The sequence below is a fragment of the Mytilus galloprovincialis genome, chromosome 13 (assembly GCF_965363235.1).
Source record: "Mytilus galloprovincialis chromosome 13, xbMytGall1.hap1.1, whole genome shotgun sequence".
Lineage (NCBI taxonomy): Eukaryota > Metazoa > Mollusca > Bivalvia > Mytilida > Mytilidae > Mytilus > Mytilus galloprovincialis.
In genome coordinates this window covers 14,719,914-14,734,309 of record NC_134850.1, presented here as the reverse complement: position 1 = coordinate 14,734,309, position 14,396 = coordinate 14,719,914, and positions in this window count along the sequence as shown.

Below are 14,396 nucleotides of genomic sequence, written 5' to 3'. Positions count from 1 at the left end.
TATACGTGTGTCATGTGCATCAATATGCAATATGGGGTAAACGTCAAGGAAACAGCAATCTAGCAACATAAATACCAAAAGATATGTGTTTGGTTTGAATGGAAGCCAGATATATGCGAGTTTTTTTTTCACTCAACGAGATAGCATCCCAACGACAAAAATGTATTAAAACGAACTATGCACTCGGCTACTGTTCTTTTTTTTACACTCTTTTTAAAACCTCTTGCTATATTCAATTTGAAAGATAAAAAACAAAACATTCTATCAAACGAAAACTGGATCAAGTGAGAAAAAAGCTTATTTCATTAGTACAAATTATTGCTTCATTGCTTATTTCAGAGTTCGAAGCTTGGTCCGACTCCAAAACTATGTTTGATATTTTCCAGCCGAATGTCAGTAGTTTTCTCCTGGTGCACCAGCTTTCTTCACCATTATATAGCTGGTCGCCATGAAATAGCAAATAATAATAAAAGTGGCGTTCAAGACCAATAATGAATAAATCAATCATTGTATATATCAAACGTTTCACACACAGATCTTATCTTTTATTGAGCAAAAATCTATGCATTTGAAATTGAATTTGACAATAGGAATTTTCCAGCATCGTGTAATGATGAATCCCGATATGACTGTAATATGTGCCACTGGACACGAATCTTAATCTTTGTGATCTTGTAATACGTAGAAGACTGGGAGAAAATTAAAGCAACTTAGCTTTCAACTGTTATCTACCATTCTAAAGAAAACCTAGGTATTTAGTAATACCTTAGAATTGCAAGGACCAAGCAACATAGAAGGGACCTATTTATCAAGGTTGATGTGTCCATCATATTACATATGTGGCAACCTCTTGTAAAAGTCTAGTACTTAGTTAAACATTAGTTATTATTTAAGTTCCATTGCTAACTTAAAGTCGACACCTTATAATGTAGAATATCTTTTTTGAATAGAAAAGGGTGTTTTAGATTTTTGACGATTGCAAAATTTCCGAGAAAGAATCGAGCAGTCCCTCTTCGAATGCAGCATTCACTATCTTAATAGATATGTCTTTGACAAGCAATACTGTGAACCACTGACAGTGTCTTTAAAGATCCAATGTGAAAAAATGTCAAAAATGGGTTACAGAGTATTGTCCCTGCTAAACTGAAGTGTGCATGTTTCAGCTCTGTGGTTCCCAGTGAAGATATATTTTTTTTTAGTTAAAACATTCGAGGTACACAGTCTGTAGAATGAAACAAAAGTTAAAGATGATGCTAGTCTTAGCGTTAACTCAAAAATTTATTTAATCGGAACTGGTTAGATATGAAATGAAGTCACAAGACACATGCGAAAAGTCGCTGCTTGAAAAGGCAGAGTTGCCCTTCGTACAACTTAAACACGTAGTCCAACAATGGCTCAATGATCTACAGCATAATAAAAATATCACAAAATTCACTATTAAAGAAATAACATGAATAAAACTTTTAGCCATTATAGATTTTTATATGTAAAAAAAACCACAGCATTAATAGCTTACCTTCATAAAAAATTACAGAAACTATATTCATAGACAACCGATTACGAGCGACCAAACAGGTCAATCTTAAACATCAAATCATCCCGTCTTTTTCTACTGAGTTCTTTGAGTTTCTCGTTTGCTTTTTTCTCTGGCTTATTTACGCATGACATAACACCTTAATTTCATGTTTTAATATATATATTATATATACGTGTGTCTTGTGCATCAATATGCAATATGGGGTAAACGTCAAGGAAACAGCAATCTAGCAACATAAATACCAAAAGATATGTGTTTGGTTTGAATGGAAGCCAGATATATGCGAGTTTTTTTTTCACTCAACGAGATAGCATCCCAACGACAAAAATGTATTAAAACGAACTATGCACTCGGCTACTGTTCTTTTTTTTTACACTCTTTTTAAAACCTCTTGCTATATTCAATTTGAAAGATAAAAAACAAAACTATCTATCAAACGAAAACTTGATCAAGTGAGAAAAAAAGCTTCTTTCATTAGTACAAATTATTGCTTCATTGCTTATTTCAGAGTTCGAAGCTTGGTCCGACTCCAAAACTATGTTTGACATTTTCCAGCCGAATGTCAGTAGTTTTCTCCTGGTGCACCAGCTTTCTTCACCATTATATAGCTGGTCGCCATGAAATAGCAAATAATAATAAAAGTGGCGTTAAAGATCAATAATGAATAAATCAATCATTGTATATATCAGACGTTTCACACACAGATCTTATCTTTTATTGAGCAAGAATCTATGCATTTGAAATTGAATTTGACAATAGGAATTTTCCAGCATCGTGTAATGATGAATCCCGATATGACTGTAATATGTGCCACTGGACACGAATCTTAATCTTTGTGACCTTGTAATACGTAGAAGACTGGGAGAAAATTAAAGCAACTTAGCTTTCAACTGTTATCTACCATTCTAAAGAAAACCTAGGTATTTAGTAATACCTTAGAATTGCAAGGACCAAGCAACATAGAAGGGACCTATTTTTGAAGGTTGATGTGTCCATCATATTACATATGTGGCAACCTTTTGTAAAAGTCTTGTACTTAGTTAAACATTAGTTATTATTTAAGTTCCATTGCTAACTTAAAGTCGACACCTTATAATGTAGAATATCTTTTTTGAATAGAAAAGGGTGTTTTAGATTTTTGACGATTGCAAAATTTCCGAGAAAGAATCGAGCAGTCCCTCTTCGAATGCAACATTCACTATCTGAATAGATATGTCTTTGACAAGCAATACTGTGAACCACTGACAGTGTCTTTAAAGATCCAATGTGAAAAAATGTCAAAAATGGGTTACAGAGTATTGTCCCTGCTAAACTGAAGTGTGCATGTTTCAGCTCTGTGGTTCCCAGTGAAGATATATTTTTTTTTTAGTTACAAGTGTGGACACAAATCAGTGTGGATAGTATGTTTGGATGTTTGACAGTGTTTTGTATGACATAAGAAGTTCTATGTTTTTCCCATATTATTAACTGTGTTGCACAATATGACTACCAACCTGAGCATTAGTAAAGTTGTTTATTTAATATTTAGTTTTTTTATGTTCAAAACCGGCATGGAAGAGACCCTAATTGCATTAATTGCCAAATGATTATGATAGATTATGTTCCACATCTTTGATTTTGGATACATTTTGAAGCTAGGAGAGGAACCATAACGGGTTCATTTTTTCATGATGTGATTTATTTTATATGGGAGATGGTATCCGAAAACATGTATTTGCTTACTATTTGTATGGTTCTATTTATATTACTTTGAGGAGGATCATCATGATCATAAGTAAAAGATTTCGTTTTAATGTCGAAATTGTTTCTCAGATTAGTAGACATTTTCTTGTTTTAGGAATTAATATACTCAGTTTAGAAGACATTAGTAATGACAATGCCTGACATGATGCTTGGGGCTAGATGAGCTAGAGAGTAAACTTCTGTTTTATTTTATATTAATTATATGAAAGTATTTCCTCCAAAGCAGGTCAAATCAAAAAAAAAGATTGGCCAGTATGAAAATGATATCATCAAAAGAACCTTTGTGAGCATGCAGTTGTTAATGTCTGTGTCATTTTGGTCTGTTGTGGATAGTTGTCTCATTGGCAATCATACCACATCTACTTTTTTATATTCAAAGACTCATAAAAAATATAACTGCTACAGAAGTCATCTCATAAAATTTCAAGTGGATATGAATAACTATTTAATATGACTAAAGATCTAAAAAGTTATAGTATTCAATATGAAAAAAGTATTGCAAAAATATTCTCTTTTCAATTCATTTTGTGATATGGATACAAATATAGGTAATACCAATACAGTAAGGCAGTTTTGTTGTGGTATGAAAGTGTATTTTAGTAATTGATAATTGCTGTTAATTCACAAAAATTGAGAAATAAACAAATGAATGATAAATGTTGAACATGTACAATGAAATATAGTTTTAGAATTCAATCAGGCCAAATAGGCCTTATAAATTTTTTATTTTTTTAACATACTGGATGACCATTTACACTCAGGACTAAGGTGTCATGTAGGCAGTATAGATGTATAAAATAAAGTGTAACATAACAATCAGGCATCATATTGCTATTAGCTAGAGTAGCGTTGTTTGGTAAATTTGTTTTTTAAAAATAAATTTGGCTAATGGACAAAAATGTTTGATTCAAATCTAAATAAAATGCTATTATCTCCCTATTACTTACATTGTACATAAAATGGATACAACTTTGATAATTCCTTGTACATGAGAGTTGTCTGTCAAATCTTTATTTCCCAATGAATGATTTGCATAACAATGAACTGAGCTCAAAGCAAAGCACTTTCATAATACACTTGGACAAAGAGCTCAATCCAGTGATATACTTTGTACTACGTATATACAGGTCCTTCATATCCATCCATCGACCAAAACCATATCTCAATAACATGCCATACTACGTATACATGGTTGGATCAGAAGTCCTGAAGTGAAAGACATAAATTTTATTATTGTATTTAACATGTTTAAAGTATAAATACCGGTTAAAACTTTCACAAATTTGTGGTAAAAGCATTCAGTATCTATCAACTATCAATCACTTCATGCACAAATTGATATAGGTTGAGTGCCCCTCTGTTGGAAATAAGAACATATCTCCACCTAATTTTAGTTAACTGATGAAGAAACATTCAAAACTATGAAATTTTATCTTAGACTTGCGAGTTTCTATTTACCATCACCACTGAATCAATGATATATGTAAACATACATGTATATAAGAGTAAAATTGACAAACATATATAAGACTAAAACTGACATTCGGGCTTTACTCCACCTTCATTTCCCAAGTCCATGTTCAAATCTGACTTCATGATAAATTTAAATAAGATTCCATATCGATGAAATATCCCTTTGATAGACTAGCCGCAACGAAATACCAGTTTTAAAATGATAGGTGGAACCTAAATTTTAAACGATATATTCTAAATATTGCTAATACATTTCATAATAATTCTTCTGAAAACTTTGCGATATTTTTCATTATTTTGTCTTTTGTTTAAAACTGTGTATTGACCTCTAGATGTCTTTCAATTACATCCAGGTTGGCTTGGGTTGATGTCTGATTACTATACATGTTATACATCAATGTGAGATTTGTTTACATAATAACAACTATTCCTTAAAATTCAAATAAAATGGATGCAAGAAATTAAAAGTCATCCATAGGCATTCTACTTTCAATAACCAGCTGGGCCATGAGTGCTTGATAAGCTTGTCACATGTACTAAGAATAAAGTTACTTCTCAATGTCATATTAGAAATTTATGAAAATCAAACCAATAGATATAAACAATGCACCAAAGTTTAATAAGAATTGTTGATAACATTATCAGTAACTTGAAAATTCCCCCCTTTTAATATATTAAACAACCATAACTTGGAAATGTAAAATTTGTAAGATTCTATCTAAAGGCAGCAGCTTACATTACTAGATATCAACAATTCACCAATGTTTCATGAAAACTGCTGAAAGCATTTTTGAGTTAAAGTTTGAAAACTGGAATATCCCCCCTTTTTTAGGACTTGGAAACATAAATTCTAAAATTAGTAAAAAAAGAAAAGAAAGGGAGCTCACGTCGATAGATATAAACAATTCACCAAAGTTTTATGCAATTTTATCAAAGCCTTTTAAAGTTAATGTCTGACATAATTGACAACGGACGGACAGACAGACTGACAACAGTATTCCATTCTACATCCTGTAAACAGGCCTATACAATGAGAAAACGTTAAACTGTATATATATTCTGCTGTAGAAGAGCCCAACATGTTCATATTGGGATACAGTTAATATATCATGTATATTGATATAAAGATTAGAGATTTATAAAAAAACAAACTTTCATGGCATCAAAACTATAAGTATTTGCATTTGTTCTGTTGATTAATAGCTATAGTGGTCAAGTACATGAGGACTGGGATAAAATCAATTATTAATGTATACATGTATAGTTCAATTCTGATCAATTGTTCCATAGTAAAAAAAGTTGTAGTAGGCTGTTTGAAGTTTGCAGCATAAACATCTTCTTCAGGTCTGCAATTCATATAGAACAAAGTATATATGTGGTATGATTGCCAATGAAACGACTATCCACAGAGGTTCAAATAACAAAGTAAATATAGGCATCTATACAGCCTTCAAAAAAGAGAAAGAATACAGTCCAGACATGTTGCATATTTTGGCGTTAATATTGAGTCACTGATAAGGTCTTTGCATCGGAACTAAACACATTTATTCTAAAAACAGTTGTTGGCATGACACGGGTTATGTTCTTCTCATATATGTTATGATGGTATGATACTAAACCCCTAACGGGAAGGATTGTGCCTGATGTTCATATGATGAAATCATAATCTTTTAGTCAGTTTAATTGAAGTCTGGAGCTGGCATGTCAGTTAACTGCTAGTAGTCTGTTGTTATTTATGTATTATTGTCATTTTGTTTATTTTCTTTGGTTACATCTTCTGACATCAGACTCGGACTTCTCTTGAACTGAATTTTAATGTGCGTATTGTTATGCGTTTACTTTTCTACATTGGTTAGAGGTATAGGGGGAGGGTTGAGATCTCACAAACATGTTTAACCCCGCCGCATTTTTGCGCCTGTCCCAAGTCAGGAGCCTCTGGCCTTTGTTAGTCTTGTATTATTTTAATTTTAGTTTCTTGTGTACAATTTGGAAATTAGTATGGCGTTCATTATCACTGGACTAGTATATATTTGTTTAGGGGCCAGCTGAAGGACGCCTCCGGGTGCGGGAATTTCTCGCTACATTGAAGACCTGTTGGTGACCCTCTGCTGTTGTTTTTTATTTGGTCGGGTTGTGTCTTTGACACAATCCCCATTTCCATTCTCAATTTTATGTAAAATACGCAACAATTAAATTGAGAAAAAGTAATGGCCTGATTTACAACTTATTAACAACAGGTTCAACCTCTCCCCCCCCCACCCCCCAAAAACAAAGTTCTAAAGAAGGTAAGAAGTAAATAAAGCCTTTTTAACTCATTAAGAAGGATCTGGAGGGGATTCATTTCATTCCAAACAACTTTTCTTTAGGGTGGATACTTATAGGTTCAAATAACAAAGTAAATATAGGCATCTATACAGCCTTCAAAAAAGAGAAAGAATGCAGTCCAGCCATGTAAAATATGCAACAATTAAATTGAGAAAAAGTAATGGCCTGATTTACAACTTATTAACAACAGGTTCAACCTCTCCCCCCCCCAAAAAAAAACAAAGTTCTAAAGAAGGTAAGAAGTAAATAAAGCCTTTTTAACTAATTAAGGAGGATCTGGAGGGGATTCTTTTCATTCCAGACAACTTTTCTTTAGGGTGGATACTTATAAAAATTACAAAGAGTAAGGCCAACAAAAAATATATGTCTGTTTTAAGTCAGGGGACTTATTGAAATATGCAACACTATCTTTACTTTTGACACGAGTTCAGTTTATTTTTGGCTTTATGACGGATAAAATAACTAAGGGTCGGCACTCAAAATGGGGTGGGTCAGGTAACCGTAGACAGACATATATTGTTTTGGCCTAATATCTACTATGATTGCCAATGAGCCTGATGAGACTACATGTATCAACAGAGGTTCAGATGACATTGCAATTACAGGCAACCATACAGCCTTCAAATATGAGGAAAATTGTCCCGACATGAAAAGTATCCCCCCTAAAAAATGAGGAATATTTTGATGCTTTAAAATAAAGGGTGTGTGTGTGTGTTGGGGGGGGGGTCATTACCATAAGAACAACTTTTCTAAAAGATGATTCCACATATATTCATTGTATTTTCAATGAATAATAAATATTGAAGTGTATCTCAGGCATTTGAGAACAGACTATTGAATTGAATCGGTACATCTATACATTTTTGTTCAGGGTCATTTGACATCAATTTTTTGGCCCCTCTAATCGACGTCCAATTTTTAGCTTCTCGAATTGACGTCAGGTTTATGGCCATATGCAAAGATCCAAACGCCGAGATATTTGGCCTGACATGCTGCATTATATTATATGGAAATGTCCAAAACAAATGAACAAAACCGCAAATTGGGACCGAAAAGATTTATACATGCTATACCAACTGAAACTTCGATTGTCTGAGAGAGATGTAAAGACAGTTATAGGTCAATATTTTCACAACAAAAAAAAAAAAAACAACTACAAATTTGTTGAAAAATATCTAACAAAGTCCAAATTATAATACTCTCAAAACAGTTAGCTTTACGTCTTTATTTTGTCCATTGTTGAAGACTGATTTTTGCCCTCTATATGTCCTATATGTCGTTTTGTTTTCTTTGTCTGACATTGGGCATGTTGGGTCCTCATTGACGTATACTCGCATGTAATTTATCAATGTGAATATGAATGAAATTCGTCAATGTAGAACGGCCTTAAGCCCCCCCACCCCCCACCCCATCCTTTTCTAGATAAAAATAAGGATGGGGTGGGGGTGTACCTTCGTGTGTACCTCCCTATTTCTTGATTCTACTGTGATATTGAGTTTGTCATATCTTTACACCGTCATTGCTAGAATTTCAAACTTCTGTGACTATACATGTAAATGTATATATTTGTTTTGTTATTGGTAAATTCGATATGGCAGTATGGTATCTGCGGAATTTCCACGTGAATGCCATGAGTAAATTGGGATATTACAATTTTCATGGCTGTAATGTACATGTAGGTCATTTAGACAGACTCAAAGAGTAAATAAACTGCGTGTCACGTTTCTGTATAATAAATTTTTAAATCAATGACCATCAATACAGTATCATAAAATTGAGCTGTTTTCATTTAGAAACACACACACACATACGTTTATCATACAACTCAAAATGTAAACAACCCCTAAAATACTAACAGATTATTACATGTCATTTTTCATATCGCATGTATTATCAGCCCTAGGTTCAATATCAGCCCAAGAGCCGCATGGCTCGAGGACTGATATTGACCGAGGGCTGATAATACAGGCGATATGAAAAATGACATGTTATGATCTTTTTATCATATGCTTCAACAGTAGAGAAAAGTAACAGATACATTTATTGATCCTTTTACGTGGTTCCCGAAAAGAAGTTGAAAAAGTAAAAAGTTCACGGACGTCGGACCCAAAATTAGATACATTCAATATGAAATCTTTCGATCATATGCCTCAACAGAGAAAAAAAAACACATTTTAATATGGACGAATCGACAAAAAAATAATATTCAACAATATACATAATGAACATTGTTTGGAAAAGTCAACTTTTTTAAAATAACTTTCTAAATCATGTTTCAGAAAAACTTAAAAAATGCATTTATTTAATATATTATTTTTTAATTCAATTGTATTATTTTACACAATTTACTTTCCAGTATTCATATAATTGTTTTGTACACTACTTTGTAATGTTTTTTTTACTGAAAACGTAGCATTGAGGTGTATTTTCCGGAATTTACCGAGTATCACCGGAATGCCATGTGATAACGTTACGGAAAGGCATGTGATAACAATCGAAGCATGTGATAAACTTTTCATATCAGCCCGCTAAGCACCAATTCGTAAAATATGGAGTTTACGTTAATTTAATGTTATTATCATACAGTAAAAATCATATGGTATTTAGTCTAAGTATATGATAAAATGTTATATTGAATCGTTCAACATACATTTATCATACGACTCAAAATGTAAACAACCCCTAAAATACAATGTTTTAAAATTGTTATAGAGAATCGTCCATAGCAGGTGATAGAATTCACGAATACACGGTTTCCGCTGATTTTGTCAGTTTAATAGTATGACTGACATTAGATGAAATAAAAATAGATATGTCAGCTGATAAAATATTCAATAGTTTTTTGTTGGTTGAATTAATGTCCTGAAATGTGATTTATGCAGCACATGTATCCCTTCACTGACCCACTGGCTTCAGGTTTGAATATAGACTATAGAGTAGAGACTAAGGGAGCTACCATTTGATTTTTATGGGGGGGGGGGGGGGGCTAGGATGAAAAATTTTGTCCTGCATTTTTTAAGCTGTAATCTCTGTCCTGCCTTTTTATTTTTCACTCTAATCGGTCCTGCCTTTTTTTTTTTTTAGTTTATCCTGACTTTTTTTACCTAAATTGTCGTCCTGAATTTTTTTTTTGCAAGTGTCACATCCTGCCTTTTTTTTAACTCAAAACTCCTGTCCTGCCTATTTTTTTCAAATTTCATCCTAGCCCCCCCCCATAAAAATCAAATGGTAGCTCCCTAAATGTGTACAAACCTGACATCTAACTATGTTGTAGAAAATGTGATCATCAATTCATCAAAAATATATACACAGAGAACAATATATTTCACAATACATATATGCATTAATCCAAATTTACATCTCTTCGTACAGTCTCAATAGAAGAATTTCCCGCCGAAATGTCATGTGATATAAACATGGAATTGTCCACACCGATACAGGTGAAATACGTAGAATAACAATTGTGGACACAGCAATAAAAATCAGATATAATGACCTTCATGACCTCTGTGTAAAGCAAAGAAAAAGTAAAAATCAATTATTAAATAAATTTGCTCGATTAACCTTGAAGTTAAGACTAATAAAAATTTGCGTCTATCGAGTGAAGCCCCTAAATAAAATAATACTGTGTTCTTGGCGACTTCCCAGCGGGATGATCGATAGAAAAGATATTTTACTATATAGTATGTTAAAAACATTCGAGGTACACAGTCTGTAGAATGAAACAAAAGTTAAAGATGATGCTAGTCTTGGCGTAAACTCAAAAATTTATTTAATCGGAACTGGTTAGATATGAAATGAAGTCACAAGACACATGCGAAAAGTCGCTGCTTGAAAAGGCAGAGTTGCCCTTCGTTCAACTTAAACACGTAGTCCAACAATGGCTCAATGATCTACAGCATAATAAAAATATCACAAAGTTCACTATTAAAGAAATAACATGAATAAAACTTTTAGCCATTATAGATTTTTATATGTAAAAAAAACCCACAGCATTAATAGCTTACCTTCATAAAAAATTACAGGAACTATATTCATAGACAACCGATTACGAGCGACCAAACAGGTCAATCTTAAACATCAAATCATTCCGTCTTTTTCTACTGAGTTCTTTGAGTTTCTCGTTTGCTTTTTTCTCTGGCTTATTTACGCATGACATAACACCTTAATTTCATGTTTTAATATATATATTATATATACGTGTGTCTTGTGCATCAATATGCAATATGGGGTAAACGTCTAGGAAACAGCAATCTAGCAATATAAATACCAAAAGATATGTGTTTGGTTTGAATGGAAGCCAGATATATGCGAGTTCTTTTTTCACTCAACGAGATAGCATCCCAACGACAAAAATGTATTGAAACGAACTAAGCACTCGGCTACTGTTCTTTTTTTTTACACTCTGTTTAAAACCTCTTGCTATATTCAATTTGAAAGATAAAAAACAAAACTATCTGTCAAACGAAAACTGGATCAAGTGAGAAAAAAGCTTCTTTCATTAGTACAAATTATTGCTTCATTGCTTATTTCAGAGTTCGAAGCTTGGTCCGACTCCAAAACTATGTTTGACATTTTCCAGCCGAATGTCAGTAGTTTTCTCCTGGTGCACCAGCTTTCTTCACCATTATATAGCTGGTCGCCATGAAATAGCAAATAATAATAAAAGTGGCGTTAAAGACCAATAATGAATAAATAAATCATTGTATATATCAGACATTTCACACACAGATCTTATCTTTTATTGAGCAAGAATCTATGCATTTGAAATTGAATTTGACAATAGGAATTTTCCAGCATCGTGTAATGATGAATCCCGATATGACTGTAATATGTGCCACTGGACACGAATCTTAATCTTTGTGATCTTGTAATACGTAGAAGACTGGGAGAAAATTAAAGCAACTTAGCTTTCAACTGTTATCTACCATTCTAAAGAAAACCTAGGTATTTAGTAATACCTTAGGATTGCAAGGACCAAGCAACATAGAAGGGACCTATTTTTGAAGGTTGATGTGTCCATCATATTACATATGTGGCAACCTTTTGTAAAAGTCTTGTACTTAGTTAAACATTAGTTATTATTTAAGTTCCATTGCTAACTTAAAGTCGACACCTTATAATGTAGAATATCTTTTTTGAATAGAAAAGGGTGTTTTAGATTTTTGACGATTGCAAAATTTCCGAGAAAGAATCGAGCAGTCCCTCTTCGAATGCAGCATTCACTATCTGAATAGATATGTCTTTGACAAGCAATACTGTGAACCACTGACAGTGTCTTTAAAGATCCAATGTGAAAAAATGTCAAAAATCGGTTACAGAGTATTGTCCCTGCTAAACTGAAGTGTGCATGTTTCAGGTCTGTGGTTCCCAGGGAAGATATTTTTTTTAGTTAAAACATTCGAGGTACACAGTCTGTAGAATGAAACAAAAGTTAAAGATGATGCTAGTCTTGGCGTAAACTCAAAAAATTATTTAATCGGAACTGGTTAGATATGAAATGAAGTCACAAGACACATGCGAAAAGTCGCTGCTTGAAAAGGCAGAGTTCCCCTTCGTACAAATTAAACACGTAGTCCAACAATGGCTCAATGATCTACAGCATAATAAAAATATCACAAAGTTCACTATTAAAGAAATAACATGAATAAAACTTTTAGCCATTATAGATTTTTATATGTAAAAAAACCCCACAGCATTAATATCTTACCTTCATAAAAAATTACAGGAACTATATTCATAGACAACCGATTACGAGCGACCAAACAGGTCAATCTTAAACATCAAATCATTCCGTCTTTTTCTACTGAGTTCTTTGAGTTTCTCGTTTGCTTTTTTCTCTGGCTTATTTACGCATGACATAACACCTTAATTTCATGTTTTAATATATATATTATATATACGTGTGTCTTGTGCATCAATATGCAATATGGGGTAAACGTCAAGGAAACAGCAATCTAGCAACATAAATACCAAAAGATATGTGTTTGGTTTGAATGGAAGCCAGATATATGCGAGTTTTTTTTCACTCAACGAGATAGCATCCCAACGACAAAAATGTATTAAAACGAACTATGCACTCGGCTACTGTTCTTTTTTTTTACACTCTTTTTAAAACCTCTTGCTATATTCAATTTGAAAGATAAAAAACAAAACTATCTATCAAACGAGAACTGGATGAAGTGAGAAAAAAGCTTCTTTCATTAGTACAAATTATTGCTTCATTGCTTATTTCAGAGATCTAAGCTTGGTCCGACTCCAAAACTATGTTTGACATTTTCCAGCCGAATGTCAGTAGTTTTCTCCTGGTGCACCAGCTTTCTTCACCATTATATAGATGGTCGCCATGAAATAGCAAATAATAGTAAAAGTGGCGTTAAAGACCAATAATGAATAAATCAATCATTGTATATATCAGACGTTTCACACACAGATCTTATCTTTTATTGAGCAAGAATCTATGCATTTGAAATTGAATTTGACAATAGGAATTTTCCAGCATCGTGTAATGATGAATCCCGATATGACTGTAATATGTGCCACTGGACACGAATCTTAATCTTTGTGATCTTGTAATACGTAGAAGAATGGGAGAAAATTAAAGCAACTTAGCTTTCAACTTTTATCTACCATTCTAAAGAAAACCTAGGTATTTAGTAATACCTTAGAATGGCAAGGACCAAGCAACATAGAAGGGACCTATTTTTGAAGGTTGATGTGTCCATCATATTACATATGTGGCAACCTCTTGTAAAAGTCTTGTACTTAGTTAAACATTAGTTATTATTTAAGTTCCATTGCTAACTTAAAGTCGACACCTTATAATGTAGAATATCTTTTTTGAATAGAAAAGGGTGTTTTAGATTTTTGACGATTGCAAAATTTCCGAGAAAGAATCGAGCAGTCCCTCTTCGAATGCAGCATTCACTATCTGAATAGATATGTCTTTGACAAGCAATACTGTGAACCACTGACAGTGTCTTTAAAGATCCAATGTGAAAAAATGTCAAAAATGGGTTACAGAGTATTGTCCCTGCTAAACTGAAGTGTGCATGTTTCAGGTCTGTGGTTCCCAGTGAAGATATTTTTTTTTAGTTAAAACATTCGAGGTACACAGTCTGTAGAATGAAACAAAAGTTAAAGATAATGCTAGTCTTGGCGTAAACTCAAAAATTTATTTAATCGGAACTGGTTAGATATGAAATGAAGTCACAAGACACATGCGAAAAGTCGCTGCTTGAAAAGACAGAGTTGCCCTTCGTACAACTTAAACACGTAGTCCAACAATGGCTCAATGATCTACAGCATAATAAAAATA